The sequence below is a fragment of the Venturia canescens genome, chromosome 3 (assembly GCF_019457755.1).
Source record: "Venturia canescens isolate UGA chromosome 3, ASM1945775v1, whole genome shotgun sequence".
NCBI classification, from domain to species: domain Eukaryota; kingdom Metazoa; phylum Arthropoda; class Insecta; order Hymenoptera; family Ichneumonidae; genus Venturia; species Venturia canescens.
This window is the reverse complement of record NC_057423.1, coordinates 14,985,496-14,998,929: the sequence shown is the minus strand read 5'-3', so window position 1 is coordinate 14,998,929 and position 13,434 is coordinate 14,985,496. Positions and strand designations below refer to the sequence as shown.

At 40.1% G+C, this 13,434-nt stretch overlaps 1 protein-coding gene across 3 annotated transcripts in view; it reads left to right on the top strand.

Annotated features, from left to right (window-relative positions):
* Positions 1-13,434, top strand: part of dyl (dusky-like) — a 52,710-nt gene that overhangs the window by 14,815 nt on the left and 24,461 nt on the right. Inside the window, exon 1 of one of the 3 annotated variants that reach the window (XM_043414048.1) lies at positions 1,228-1,437. The exons of the other annotated variants lie outside the window; for them this stretch is intronic. The gene's annotated coding sequence lies outside the window, so the exon portion shown is untranslated. Of the gene's footprint in view, positions 1-1,227; positions 1,438-13,434 lie in introns of those variants that run through there. 3 annotated transcript variants of the gene reach the window in all.

Here is a 13,434-nt window from a genome sequence, read left to right as displayed (position 1 = left end):
CCGCTTTAATTTTAGGAAATTTTGTAAGATATTGTGTATATAAGTCTGTACATCCTCTATACTTTTCAGCAAATTTGTCGGAATTATTTAATTTCAGAGTAAATAGAAAAACGATGAAAATTGAAAGTTGCAATCTGTTTTTTCTGATGGCTCGTCATTTAGTTTTTTTTTTTTTTATGAATTTAAACAAAGAGATAAAGTTCGTAAAAGAAGGCAGAGAAAATACATTATTTTCTTGTATACAAAAAAATGCTAGAAATTGAAATTTGCAAATTGCTTCCTCAAGATGATCAAGATGCACGATGCTCAAAGCTTCCTCTATGAGGAAGCCAAAATGAAAAATATATAGCACCTCATAGAGTAAGCTTTGAGCATCGTGCATCTTGACCATCTTGAGGAAGCAATCTGCAAATTTTAATTTGCAGCATTTTATTTAATTTATAATAAATAATAAACATTTCATTATAAATATATAATTAATTAATGAATATGAATTAAAAATAAAATATGAATAATTAAAAAAATTTAATAAAAAAATAATAATTAATTCCATTCAATAAATTGAGCGTATGCGTTTGTTAAAATTTGAGTTCTTGCATTTTGAACTTGCAGCAGAAAAACCGCAGTTGGCGGGCTAACTGCGGAGGAATCGTTCCCAAACAATCTCCAAAAAATACAGGATCACGCTCGATATCGATGTGATTCAGCCTTCGTATTTTTTGCATGGTCCCAAGAGAAAAAAGAAAGTTGACTGTCTAAATCGACGGACGAGAAATAAGCTCTCGAGATCCAGCCGCCCGTGCAATTATTTCGGGCCAAAGTCTTCGGACTCCCCGTCATAGGTTTTTCTGTAACTTCTAAATTCAGTGATTGCATCGAACGAGACTCGATGGAATAAAATTCACGGATCGTTGTCGCTATCGATAACATTTTTTTTCCCCGAAAACTATTTCGGATCCCTCCTGCGTTGATAGCGTTGAGCAGATCTCTCGGCTAACTTGACAATAGTTTTTCCGCAAGGCCGCGGGCTCGGGGAGCCGGCGAACCATCAGGAACTTTTCGGTGAAAGCCACAATGACGAAAGGCAATGTATCCGTGAAAGAGGGAGTGTATGCCTCGCGATATGAGAGACGAGGGAGAGAGAGTGAGACACCGAGAGAGAGAGAGAGAGGGGGAGAGTATATAGCGGACGTTTCGAGTCCGAAAGGCTCACAACGAACACACTCTTCGACAAAGCCGCGAGACTCGTATAAAAACAAGATAAATTTGAAAAAAAACGTTCTCCGTCGTCTAATTTACTGCTAAATTAGACGAAGGTTTCCATCGCTAAATTACAGAATCCTAAATTCTCCTGTAGCTCGAGACTAAGTTGAGGAAATAACAAGAACAGTGCCAAAGTGTGTGTGCCATAGGATTATATCAGTATCAACGAAAAAGGTTTGTGTTAAAGAGCAACAGCAAAATTAATCGATCGTAAGCAACCGCAATTGATTGTGTATCGAGTGCCAGTCAAGTGTATCGAGAGTCTCGAAAGTGAACGACGCTACCTCCGTCCATCCGATTCTCCATCAGTGTTTTACCTTTTTTTCTAGAACTAATTGCCATGTATTTTTCCAAAGAGGATTCAACCCCAGAATTTGCTCCGCATCGTTTTGTGCAAAGAAGAATTTATCTAACGAAATGTTCTTCTCTCGCCGCGATTATGCTTGTGTCGATAGGCTCACATGTACACACGCATGTGCGCGCGTTTCTCGCGGTCTCGCTTGCATACGTATCGGAAAGGTAAAAGGGTATGTGGGGTAGCGAGTCAGTGTGTCAACGTTCTCGCTTCTCTTTCTCGCTCTCTCGCACTCGCTGCTGCTCGTCGCGTCCTTCCTCCTCCGGTAGTTCGAGCTCAGGAATAAGGCCGTGGGCTCAGCGACGTGAGAGAGCGAGAGAGAGAGAGTCGAAGACAGAGAAAAAAGAGGGGGAGCAAGAAAGATCATTGAGGCGCGATTCTCGAGGAGAGACGAGAAGCAAAATACTTCTCGCTCGACTTCTCCGTCTCTGTTATCTCAAATCTACTCTACACGAGACAACAGCATTTTAATTCAACTCCCCCAACTTCTGTTCGACCTCGAAAACAAACGGAGTCTGGTTCCTAATCTTCCTGGTTTCATTTGTTTTTATATTAAGGTAGTTCATGCACGAAACGTTTTTCTTAAGAAAGTCTTGGAATTTACACAGTGTTTAAATGGGCAATCGACTGACACGCGTATCAAATTTCAAAGGATTCGTCTTATCGGTTATTGAGATAAACGTGTTTAAGGAGGGTGGCAACACTCGTCAAAATGATAAAAAATTTATCAAATTTGGTGATAATGTTCTTCAACATCAAGCCCGAAGACACAATTTTTTTCAAAATTTTCTTCTGCTTAGTTATCGAGTAATTACGCATTAAAGGCAGATCTCTTTTGCCCGGAATGTATACCTGGAAACGCTATGCTTATATACACGTGAACTTTAGTGATCAATTACTCGATAACTGTACAGAAGAAAAATTTAAAAAAATTTGTATTGTCAAATTTGGCACTAAAGAATATGTTCACCAAATTTTATTAAATTCTTATCATTTTGAAATTTTTCATGCATTTAACATGGTTTAGCATGGCAACATTGTATCGTCGCTAGCCACCCTCCTTAAATATGAAGAAAAATTCACAGGGACTATGTGTGTAAAAAATCGTCTATCTTCCCATATAACGAATGAATGCCTCTTACGAAGTTTATCAAAAACGTAAACAATAACAATGAAGTATATAATGAAGGCTTGAAAAAAAATTCGAGACGATTGTCTTACCAGTAATAAAGATATGTTACGTTAAAGATTGAATGAAATTGGTAACGAGCACTCTTGTAACCTCACATTTGCTTATTTTGGCATTTTGTTTCTTCTTGACCTGGGCCATTCCTGTCATAGCCTTCTATCTTTTTATTAATACTTTTTTCTCGATCCATTTCCGGTTGTGTTTTCCTTTTGCGTTCTCTAATGCGATTTTTTACATAAAAAACTACAGTATTTTCGCTAGGTAGTGTTGGATGCCTGATCAATTAATGGCTTGTAATTTCATTAATCGTGAGATGAGTTGAAAACGTTTTTTTAACAGTTTCGAATTAACAATTGTCATTAATTTAAAGTGATTATATCTTTAATTAGGGAGTAAGAATCGATCTGATTTAGACACCCGTAAAATACGACCCTTCGGGCATGGTCTAACTCAAACAATGGGCACGCGATCATGAGAGTTTTCATTTTTATTATTTCGGTTAAAAACGCAGTCGTCCAGCGATAAATCAGCTCGCTCTTCCACATTGTTTTCTGCCTTTTTCGAGTTTTATTTCCTGAAAGTGAAAACTTTACAGTATTTTGAAATAATCGATTTTGATATTATGATATATAAACAGCTTTTGGTTCGTTCAGATATCTGTTTTTTCGTTAGTAATTCAGGGGGTTCTCAAGGTGCGAGCAAAATGGAGCGATATCCTTTCGGGGCGAAATTCATCGAAGTCTCGTTAAATAAAAGCTCTATAATCAGTCTCAAAAACGGCTCGGAGATCATCCTCCGAAATCGAAAAAAGGAGGACAAATTGCTATCTAGCTGACGCGTCATTAGAAATGAGAAAAAAATACGAAAATGATAAATACTCAGAAAAGTATAATAATTTTTCAAAAGCAAAGATCCCAACGATTTTTGTCCGGTCAAAAAATAGCTGATTAATAAATTATCCTGGCTGGCTATTCCGGAATAATGATATTCAAGAAGAAATTCTAGATTTTTGTGAAACCAAGAAAAACCATATATTTACTGATATTCAATGAAATAATTGAATAATTGAACTGAAGGAGATTTAGTAATTGAAAAAAAAATGATTCTCGTATTTTTGGAGGCTTCTCACTCAAATGAATGAAAGAAAAAGACTTTTTCCTAGTTTCATGTTCGTGCAAATTCATCTTATCGACGAGACTCCCGGTCACGAAACTTTCGCGCGAATTCGCAACGTTATGTGCCAAAGAAAAAATGACAGATGAATAATCCGGAAGGTACAGAAATGAAAGAGATGGAGAACCTCAATTTCGCGCTTTCTGCTCGTCGTTAGAGAACTACGCATATTCTTTAGGCTTGTCACTGAATATTGTCACCACACAATCCTCATATTTTCTACAATGACGAGCAAATCATTATTTACATTGTACGTACTCTATTTCGTGTCTAGTTTCATGAAAGTTCTTCATAATTGCATGCGTGTCATTTATTTTCGAAACAAAACGAACGATAATTAACTTCGAATTCTGAAAATTGGACGTTACAAAAATTGAAAAAATTGTATGGGGTTTAAAACGAGAAGAAAAAATCAGTGTGCTTCGGTTTCGAAATTATAATATCGCATTATTGGTAGAATTGCAAATCGCAAAAGTTCCCATAAAGTTGAAGGAAACCTGGGTTAAGTAAGGTTGAATTTTCGCAGAATTAACGTTATTTCGGGTTTCCGTTGTCAAATTTTTCAAGTACGTTATTGTACGATATTCCCATGCGAATTTGACTCGAGCTCAAAATCTCACAACAATAAAAGTCGGCCTGGAGGGCCTTCGTAAACGTTTAAACGAATAAAAACGGTGAAACCACCTTGATACACGGACAGACTTTTATAGCAAAAATTACTATGTTTTTATAGTAACGTCGGACCACATCGATGTTATAATAATAATCGCTACAGAGTGTGTCAAATAATGCAAAAGTTTGGGCAACCATTACCACACTTCATCGTAAATAACGCGCTGTATTACATAAAAAATGAACACCGAGCGAATTTTGATCAAAAACAGTAAATAATGAAATGATTTTATGAAAATTTAGGAGATAACGTAGCAGTCGTTTCTCTGTGCTATACCAAAAATTGCGTAGTTTCGTATTTTCCCTTTTACCGCACTGAATTTTGCTCCATAACATAGCAAAATTCATGCGCCCACCAATTATACGGGGCGTTGCGAGTATAAACATGAAAATTAACCAGTGGCACATAGTAAAATTTCAAGCAATTTGTCCAGTCCAATTCACCAATTTTTAACATTTCGCCAAAGACACGAGCGACATTCGGATATCGATGCATCGTTCGATGTAAGAATGTCGCAGATCTAAATTTTGCCTGTCGTACATAGTTAAATTTGAGAGAACTGCTTTCGGCATCAAAATTACTATGCACTTTGGTGAAATGTAATAGAATGGCGATATAGAACAACGCTGCTACAAAACATAGTAAAAATATTCGTATAAAAGTCTCTCCGTGTAGAGAAATCAGGTTGATGGATACGAATTTGTGAGAAGGAAAGGAAGGAACGGAGGTTCGGTGTAGCGGCGATTTTGTGGGTCAAGCTTAGATCTGAAAAAGGTAAAAAACCGTAAAGCGTTTTGGCCGGTGTCCGATCACTTTCTCGCGTACGGTAAATCGGAGGCCTCCGGAGCGTGGCTTCTCACGTGTGCTAAGCAACACAAGCGTACGTGTCTGTATCGAAAGATACTCGCGCACGAGGGAGTTGCATTTTTAAGGGGTTCCACGAGGATCCCTTCGCGCAGGCGATCCGGATGTTCCGCGGCAGTGTTACGAATAACGGTAAACTCGTGCATGTTTACGTCACACAGCGCACCTGTCACGCTTCGAGTGAGGACAAAGGGCTGCTATAAAAAATAGTAATAAAAGTAAAGAGCACCAGGCGGACCGGCCTTGTGCTAGAGGGAGAGTAAGAAACAGCGGAAGAGTGCAAGCGAGCCGAAATTCTGTATCAACTTCTGAAAATCGAAAGGCTTCGAACCGTGCTAATTCGAGGAGTTATTTCTCAGAGTTGAGTCCTTCCTTCGCCAAGCGAACGGAGTAAAAACGTCATAGAACTGCGCCCTTGCGGTAGCACGAGTAGCCACCTGATATCCGATTTCCGCAGCGTAGAAACCGGACTATGTCGATCCCTTGGACACTTCCTGGTTCCATATTACGCCGTGCAACGGTAACTTAGGGCAATTGAGACACAGCGTAATCGGAGAATCGAAAAAGCCTGAATATCAGCACGCGTTTGCGGACGAGAAACTTTACGGTTGCCGTTTGATTGTGCGAAACTTCCTGATTTCAATGTCTCCGAAATGGGCTTCGAGCACGACGATCTCAAAAGTTTTTCGGACTCGACTGGCTACCGGACAGAAATGCCAAATCATTTTTTTTGGGACTGTCGATATTGCGATGCGGTTCCGTAAAGTATCGTGCGGCAACGACTAAAATTTTGGCTTCAATGACATATGCAAAGAAGAAAAGGTGAAAGGTCTGAACTGATCGGAATGTGCGCGATCGATTTCAACTTGCTCGTAGATAAACATCGTTGATGTTTATCTCTTGTTAGTGTAGTAAATTTTTGTAGAACGGTGTCACAAACTTCGTGTTTATCAGAGTGATCGAAAGTTGCTCAATTGATTGATCGACGAGGGAGCATTGACGTGAGACTTTTTCAGTCAGACTTTTAAGGAAGTTCATCTGGTAATCGAATTAAGCGAGGGATTTGTATTTTGAAATTTCAACACAGTAATGAACAATAAAAAATGTCTTGTCAAAATTTTAAGGTCCGAGGATACTTTGTTCGTGAGAAAAAAATAAAAACGGATTCTCCAAATTAACACGGTCTTTTTTTATTTTTTTTTATTACGGGTTTCTTTTTTTTTTTACTTATTATAAATTACGGGTTTCAGCGGTTTTCCCATCTTCGAATACGGCATTTGCAGGCATTGACAAACAGTTCTTCCATAAGTTACTTTCGTAAGAAACTTCCATAAGTGACGGAAAAATATCTGAAGAATATGTTTACGGCTTCGTAAAATCCATTCGATATTTATAAAGCTCGCAGTGAATGATTTTCTTCTCGAAAATCGGTGACGTTGTGGCAATGTTGCCATTATGAAAGTATTACATCAAAAATATTGATCTAATTAATAAAAATTTGATTTTTTTTAGAGATCTCTGCCAAGTTTTATGCCAGACGTTTGAACACTGTTTTTGGTATGCGAACGCGCGTGAAAAATTCTGTCAACTCACTGGACCTACGACGCTGGTCGCCATAATTTTTCTTTCGACTAACTCGGTACCAGATGAACTTCCTTAAAATTCACGGGGAAAGCGAATCTTTTCAAAATGTTTGCTCTCCTGTGCACGAGAATCTCGTTTATGTATTTTATTAACATCGAATGTAGTATCAACTTGTTTTTTTTTTTTGATACGTTGCTTCGAATTAATTGAGGACGAGAAAAGTTGTTTCTGCGGCAATTTCCTGTCGAGCGAGCTCTACATTTTAATCCGGTGTTTTCCTCCTTTTTTTTTTATTTTTTCTTCATTCGCATTCCGTAGGCGCGTACACACTGCGCGATATTAATTCTCATCTTTCTCCCGCTCGTCTGTCGTCTCGTATACGTGGGACGAGCAAGAGATGTTTTCAACTTGCACGCGATCTCGCGTACTTTCACATTCAGTCATTACGCCAAGGATGTGATTTTGTCAAGCGCATTGCATCCGATCTCTCTTTCCTTCTGCGCCGGTCGCTTCTCCTCAATGACAACGTATTTTCTTCCTCGAATCGCTTTGTGTATTCTCTCGCTGCACGAAAAATCGCGTATTCGCACGGCGACGAATTATTCTCCCACAATTAATTCGAGGCGTTTTGTTCGGCTGTTTGCTCTCTCGACCTTAATTACTCCGTTAGGCGCGTTGAAACGTTCGAGATTCGAACAAATACTGGTTTATCATTGATCCCACGGCGATATCGCGCTCCCATTTTATATTTCAGAGGAGAAACACGATCCTTCAATTATTCTCTATTCCTCTGAGCCACATTCGTCACACGGAGCTCGGTTTACTCGGAGTCAATATTTCGTCAGCCTCCCCAGAATGTCTCAATTCCCTTCGAGATTTTTCACTTGTTTTATCTTTTTACATCGGTCAAATTGCTCGATGTTTACATTAGCGTCCGACCATTATAATTAATTGATGGATTCTCAGTCACAGTCGAACCGGCTTCGTCGTCGCGTTCCGAGAGAGCCGAGACAAAGCCGAGTCCCCGGCACTGGCTAGAATTCACGTTGCCATCATCACCGAAAAAAACAAAGTCTAGAAACTAGGTGAGCAAGAACGCCGAGCGAGGGGGCCACGATTTTCGAAAGTGTTCTCCTCTCTCACCGCCACAAATTTGGGTCCCGCATCTGAGCGGTTCGTCGAAATCAAGGCCGTTGGCCACACTTGACACACAAAATACGAGAATCTGACCGGTACCCGAGAAATCACTTGGGCGAAGAGAGAACGAGAGATAAAAAGACGAAGCGACGAACGCGAGATTGAAACTAATGATGAAAAAATTCGAGATTTAAAAAAAAACAGAACCAATCGAAATAATTATACAGCATGACAACAATGTCATTCATTAGATCGCATACAAAATCTCTCGCACGATCATTACTTATCCACCCTCTGTATCGTTTAACTAAACGTCAAACTTCTCTTCTTCTCTATCCACAACCCGTTCACACAATATTTTCAATCCCATTCAACCCTTCGAGTCACGGTTTTTGATCACAGAAAAATGGAGAAAAATAAACACAAATATGCGTTAATATATTTCTCTTCTCGTGGTAAAGATCTTGCGACTCGATGTCATAGTCTCCAACGTGGCGTTCGTTCTTTCAATGGCGCGTCGTTCATTCAGACGCAGCATCGCTTCGGCTCCGGTGTAACAACGATTTTCTCTGATTTTCCGAGTTCGACTTCGTCGTTCGTTATTTGTTACTCATTCACTGGAATTACAATAATTACACTGCATGAGCTAGTGCGATGATTATTTTCGTAGTAACCGAACGTTTCAGCGCTCCCTGAAACCTAATAATTTGGGGCGACGCGTTCGTTTTTAGAGCCGTGTTTGCATGCGCACGTGTCCAAACTTCGTGGTTGCCGATACATCCGCGTTTTTCATTCCACTTATTCCGCCTCAACGAATTTCAATTCTTGAACCAAGACACGGAGCATTACAGAAGATTTTCATTCCTGTTTGAACGACGTGGAAACTGGAGTCGATTAAATTCCTGGCGGAGTGAAACGCCCCGTACAACAGCGGGCCGAGGTACTGGAGCATGCATGCCCTCGTGTTCACAGCCGAGTGTTACTACCGCAGCGCTAAGCCGCTCACCGTACTTCCGCAATCCTCGTTCTTTCATTTTTATTCGCCTAAGATCATTTCGGAGCGCTTTCTTCCAAAAGGAAGCGTCGAACCTTTCTACCGAGGCATCAGTGTCGATGTGCGCCACGGCCTCGGCTCGCTCCTACGTATGAAAGAAAAATTCGTGACACACGTCTAAATAACTTGTTCAAAATAAACTTGAAAAAAATAATTTTATTCAAAAATAACTTTTGTACATAAATAACTTCCGCAACAATAACTTTTGCAATTATATTTTTCGTAATAATAACTTGAATATAATAGAACTTTTCTGAATTATTAGAATATACTATAAGATATTCTGAACTGTTATAATGCTATGGCTATTCACACTTGTGTGTGTGTGTATGTGTAATGTGTCAATGTGTTGTATACGACAGATATAATAGTTGTTTGAGAGAATTTATTCAGTACGGCAGTGGTCATTATGCGATGAACTTGGATTATAAAAGTGACCCTGGCAAGACTATTGCTGGAAACATTGTGTTGTGGATATTGCAGTTCGAAAAGAAAATGTTTCAGTTCTGTGGGCAAAAAATAAAAGTTATTATATTCAAGTATTATTACGAAAGATGTTATTGCAAAAGTTATTGTTGCGGAAGTTATTTATGTATAAGTTATTTTTGAATAAAGTTATTATTTTTTTTAAGTTATTTTTGACAAGTTATTTTGAACAAGTTATTTTTGAATAAAGTTATTTTTGACAAGTTATTTCGAACAAGTTATTTAGACATGGAGCCAAAAAATTAAGTAGGGGGAGCATACACAGCTATAAAGTTCGTACTGCTCCGGCTGATCTCTGGTGGCGACTTGCTTTTCCTTCGCGTCAGGCACGCGGACCGTTTTAATTAGGCGCTATCAGCATAAGATAAATCACTCGTGCTCACGGCAACGAGTTGAGGAGCAACGAGGCGACGGGGGGCGGCGGCGTATCATGCAAATTGACGTTTTACGGTTTCGTGTCTGTCAGTCGTCTCACACGAGCCTCGCTGCTTGCTGCAACCGAGACGAATAACTTTAACAGTTAAATTTGATCGGAAACGAGTCAAAAAATTGCTGATGACTTTATGCCCGTGAGATTGGGAATGATCGACGAGCGAGTAATCACGAATTTGGCCTGTTCCAATTTTAAGCTGCGATTATTATTTTTTCACTCGAGAGAAAAGCCAGCTTGGCCCTCATTAACTTGAGGCAAACAACTTTTCGATAACAACACGTAATAATTTCTCATTATCTAATTATCGAGGTATCGGCTCCTTCCGAACGATCCTGGGTAATACAGCTCAGAAAAAATCTTCCCATCCCTACAATTAGTTGAATTTCGAGTGAATGTTTTCCTTACGAATAGAAAATTGCACAGGAATTCGAGGATTCGACCGATTCAAACCGCTCTCCAGTGTTTTTTTTTTTTTTTTTTTTTTATTATTCCCATTGTTCAGGAGTCAAAATTGTTGCTCCGTTTGAAATATTGGTTCGACGAGGCTAGATATATGGATGACGAAAAAAAGGAACCGAACACACCGTTGCCAGACAACAAATTCATTGAATGCTTGTTTTTTTAACGTCGTGTTTTGTTTTATTACGAGGACCAGCCGGATCGAGACAGTTGAGGCACTCCGACGATAGCGTACAATGTACGAGAGCGTGGTGATGACGACAATCGGAAAATCTTCTACGATTCGTATATTGAAAAATCAACGAGCGTGTGTCCTCGCATCCGTGTGTGTGGATGGTGCGACGGTTAAAGGTGTGGTTGGCTAGTTTCGAGGTGTCTGGAGCGAGATATTCGCCCCGATCAAAATGGTAACGTGTAATTGAATTTGTACGAGTGTATAGGCGCGTCATCTCGCGAAGGGTGGGGGGGGGGAGGGAGGGGGAGATGTATCGAGAGCTCGCGCCCTGAAATAGGGGGAGGGAGGAAGCGATTGCCAGCCAAAGTATTGTCGGTATTATGAAACGTATAGACCTGTCGACGCAGACTCGACGTTATCGCGGGTCTTCGAATTTGTTTTTTTCTCCACTTTCCCATCTCGACGATCGTCGGCCTCTCTCGCGCGTTCCTTGAGTCTGCTGGTAAAAGAAATAGATTCTGATACACACGCGTCTCAGTGGTTCAGCACGCAGTGGCGGTGGATAAACTCGGCTTCGTGAGAAAAAAAAGGCGAAAAGTGATATTTCATCGTGACTGTTGAAAAAATGAGAGAGCCGCGGAGAGAAAGATCTCAGGTGTTGCTCGGCATTTATTCTTTCTTCGTTTCAATCTACGCAGAGTTTCGTCCGCTTTTTTCCTCTTTCTTGCGAGACATTCAGGGAGGTTTCACACCAGCGATACATTTGTGGAGGGAATTTTACGCGAGGGACCTTTTTTCTCGGCAAATTTGCACCGAGTATTCGCGCCGCAAATAAAATCATAACGAGCCTCCGGTCTCTCGTACCAAGGCTCTCACGTCCGCGTAAACGACAGTGAAAAACCGACCCGCGCTGCTCCGATCCAACCGGAACTTCCCGTACATTTTTTATTTCACTGACTCTCAATGCTGCCCGTCGCCAGGGTGCGATTCTCGACGATGAAGCGAGAGAAAATAAATATTACGGGGCGCGAGAAGCCGGTGAAATGAGAGGGATGAAAAAGGAAAAACGCGCCTCGCTATTACCGAGCATTTATATGTTATTATATGTGGGCCGAGGCTACAGGTAAAAAACAGATTGAGATCCTGTTTCGTGCCCCCGGGAATTCTTTAGTAACAATGCAAACCCCATCCCGAAACACTTTCCGGGAGTTTTCATTCGGCTTGACACGCCCGCGGTCGACATATTAAAAATACATTTGGACCGATCATGATTATTGCCTTGAGATCGATACTCTCGATTTTTTTCTCATTCTATTGTAAGAATTTTATTTTATTCTGGGAAATTAAAGATAATAGTTTTGAAGATCGAACAAAATTTATTCATTCATTTACTTATTTTTATATCATTCACAGCCTGATAAAAAAAAAAAAATTATTTTCGTTTCTAATAGTCGCTTTCAAGTTGTGCGTTCGTTTCGTCGAAGCTATTCGTTCGATCACTGACGATACAAATTTCAAAGATCTGCCTCGGCTCGAGAACACTTGGAGCGAGGGGGAATCGAGCCGAGGAGAAATATTTGGCTCGAATTATACTGTGGACTTTTGAGACACAATTCCTGTCTCAATTTCTCATTACACTATACACATTATAGGCTTCGAAAATTAGACAAGTTTTGATTTTTCCGTAATCCACGAATCCTCGGATATTCATCTTCCAACGATGCCTACGGAAGGCCATTTTTATTTTTATTTTGCACGATCGTTGCGCTACGAAGGTGAAAGTAATTTGTTTTTTTTTGTTTTTTTTTTTTTTTTTTGAGAACGTGTGAAAGTGGTAGTCGAGGCAAACAATAAAGAGCGAGGGGCCCAGTTTATGATAATTGTGCTGCAACGAGAAAAAGGGAAAGATAAGAACACGCTTCGAAATATAAAGGCATTGCGTTGTCTGTATGCAGATAAACCGAACGAACAAAAAAGACATGAGAAAGAGACGACGAAGAAGAGCAAAAGGCGTTTACTTTCACGTTTTATCTACCGGGCCATGTCCCCTCGCTCGTCGTTCAACACATTCCCGTATTTTGCTACTGCGACACGTTCTCCACGCCGTATGCTCGTCAAATAAAACCGAATATTTATGTATCTGGTTAAAACGAAGTCGATGTTCTCTATGCGGGTGTTGAAGAAATTTGGGTCAGTCTGCTATACAAACTCCCTCCTATTGCAATTCTTTTTTTATATTCCAAACGACGAATCAGAGTCCTGCTGCATCTATATCGATCACTGGATATTTGTTTGCGAATCGCGAGTCTCCCTCCGCGTGTCTACAAGTTCAGCTCCTGAGACTCCGCAAATATCATACTACCCTAAATACCTAAAGAGTACGTTCGTAGACTTTCAATTATTTATACGATTCACGCAGTCGCTCCGTTGTGCACACGCTGCTCGAATCGATCCTTGTTCCAATCATTATGCATTTGGCTTGAGTCAACGACTCTTCGTTTCCCACTTTTCTCGCATCATAATCATGCGCAGAAGCTCGTTATCCAGTTGCTTTAAATGGTATAGAAAAAGTTATTTGCTACTATTGAC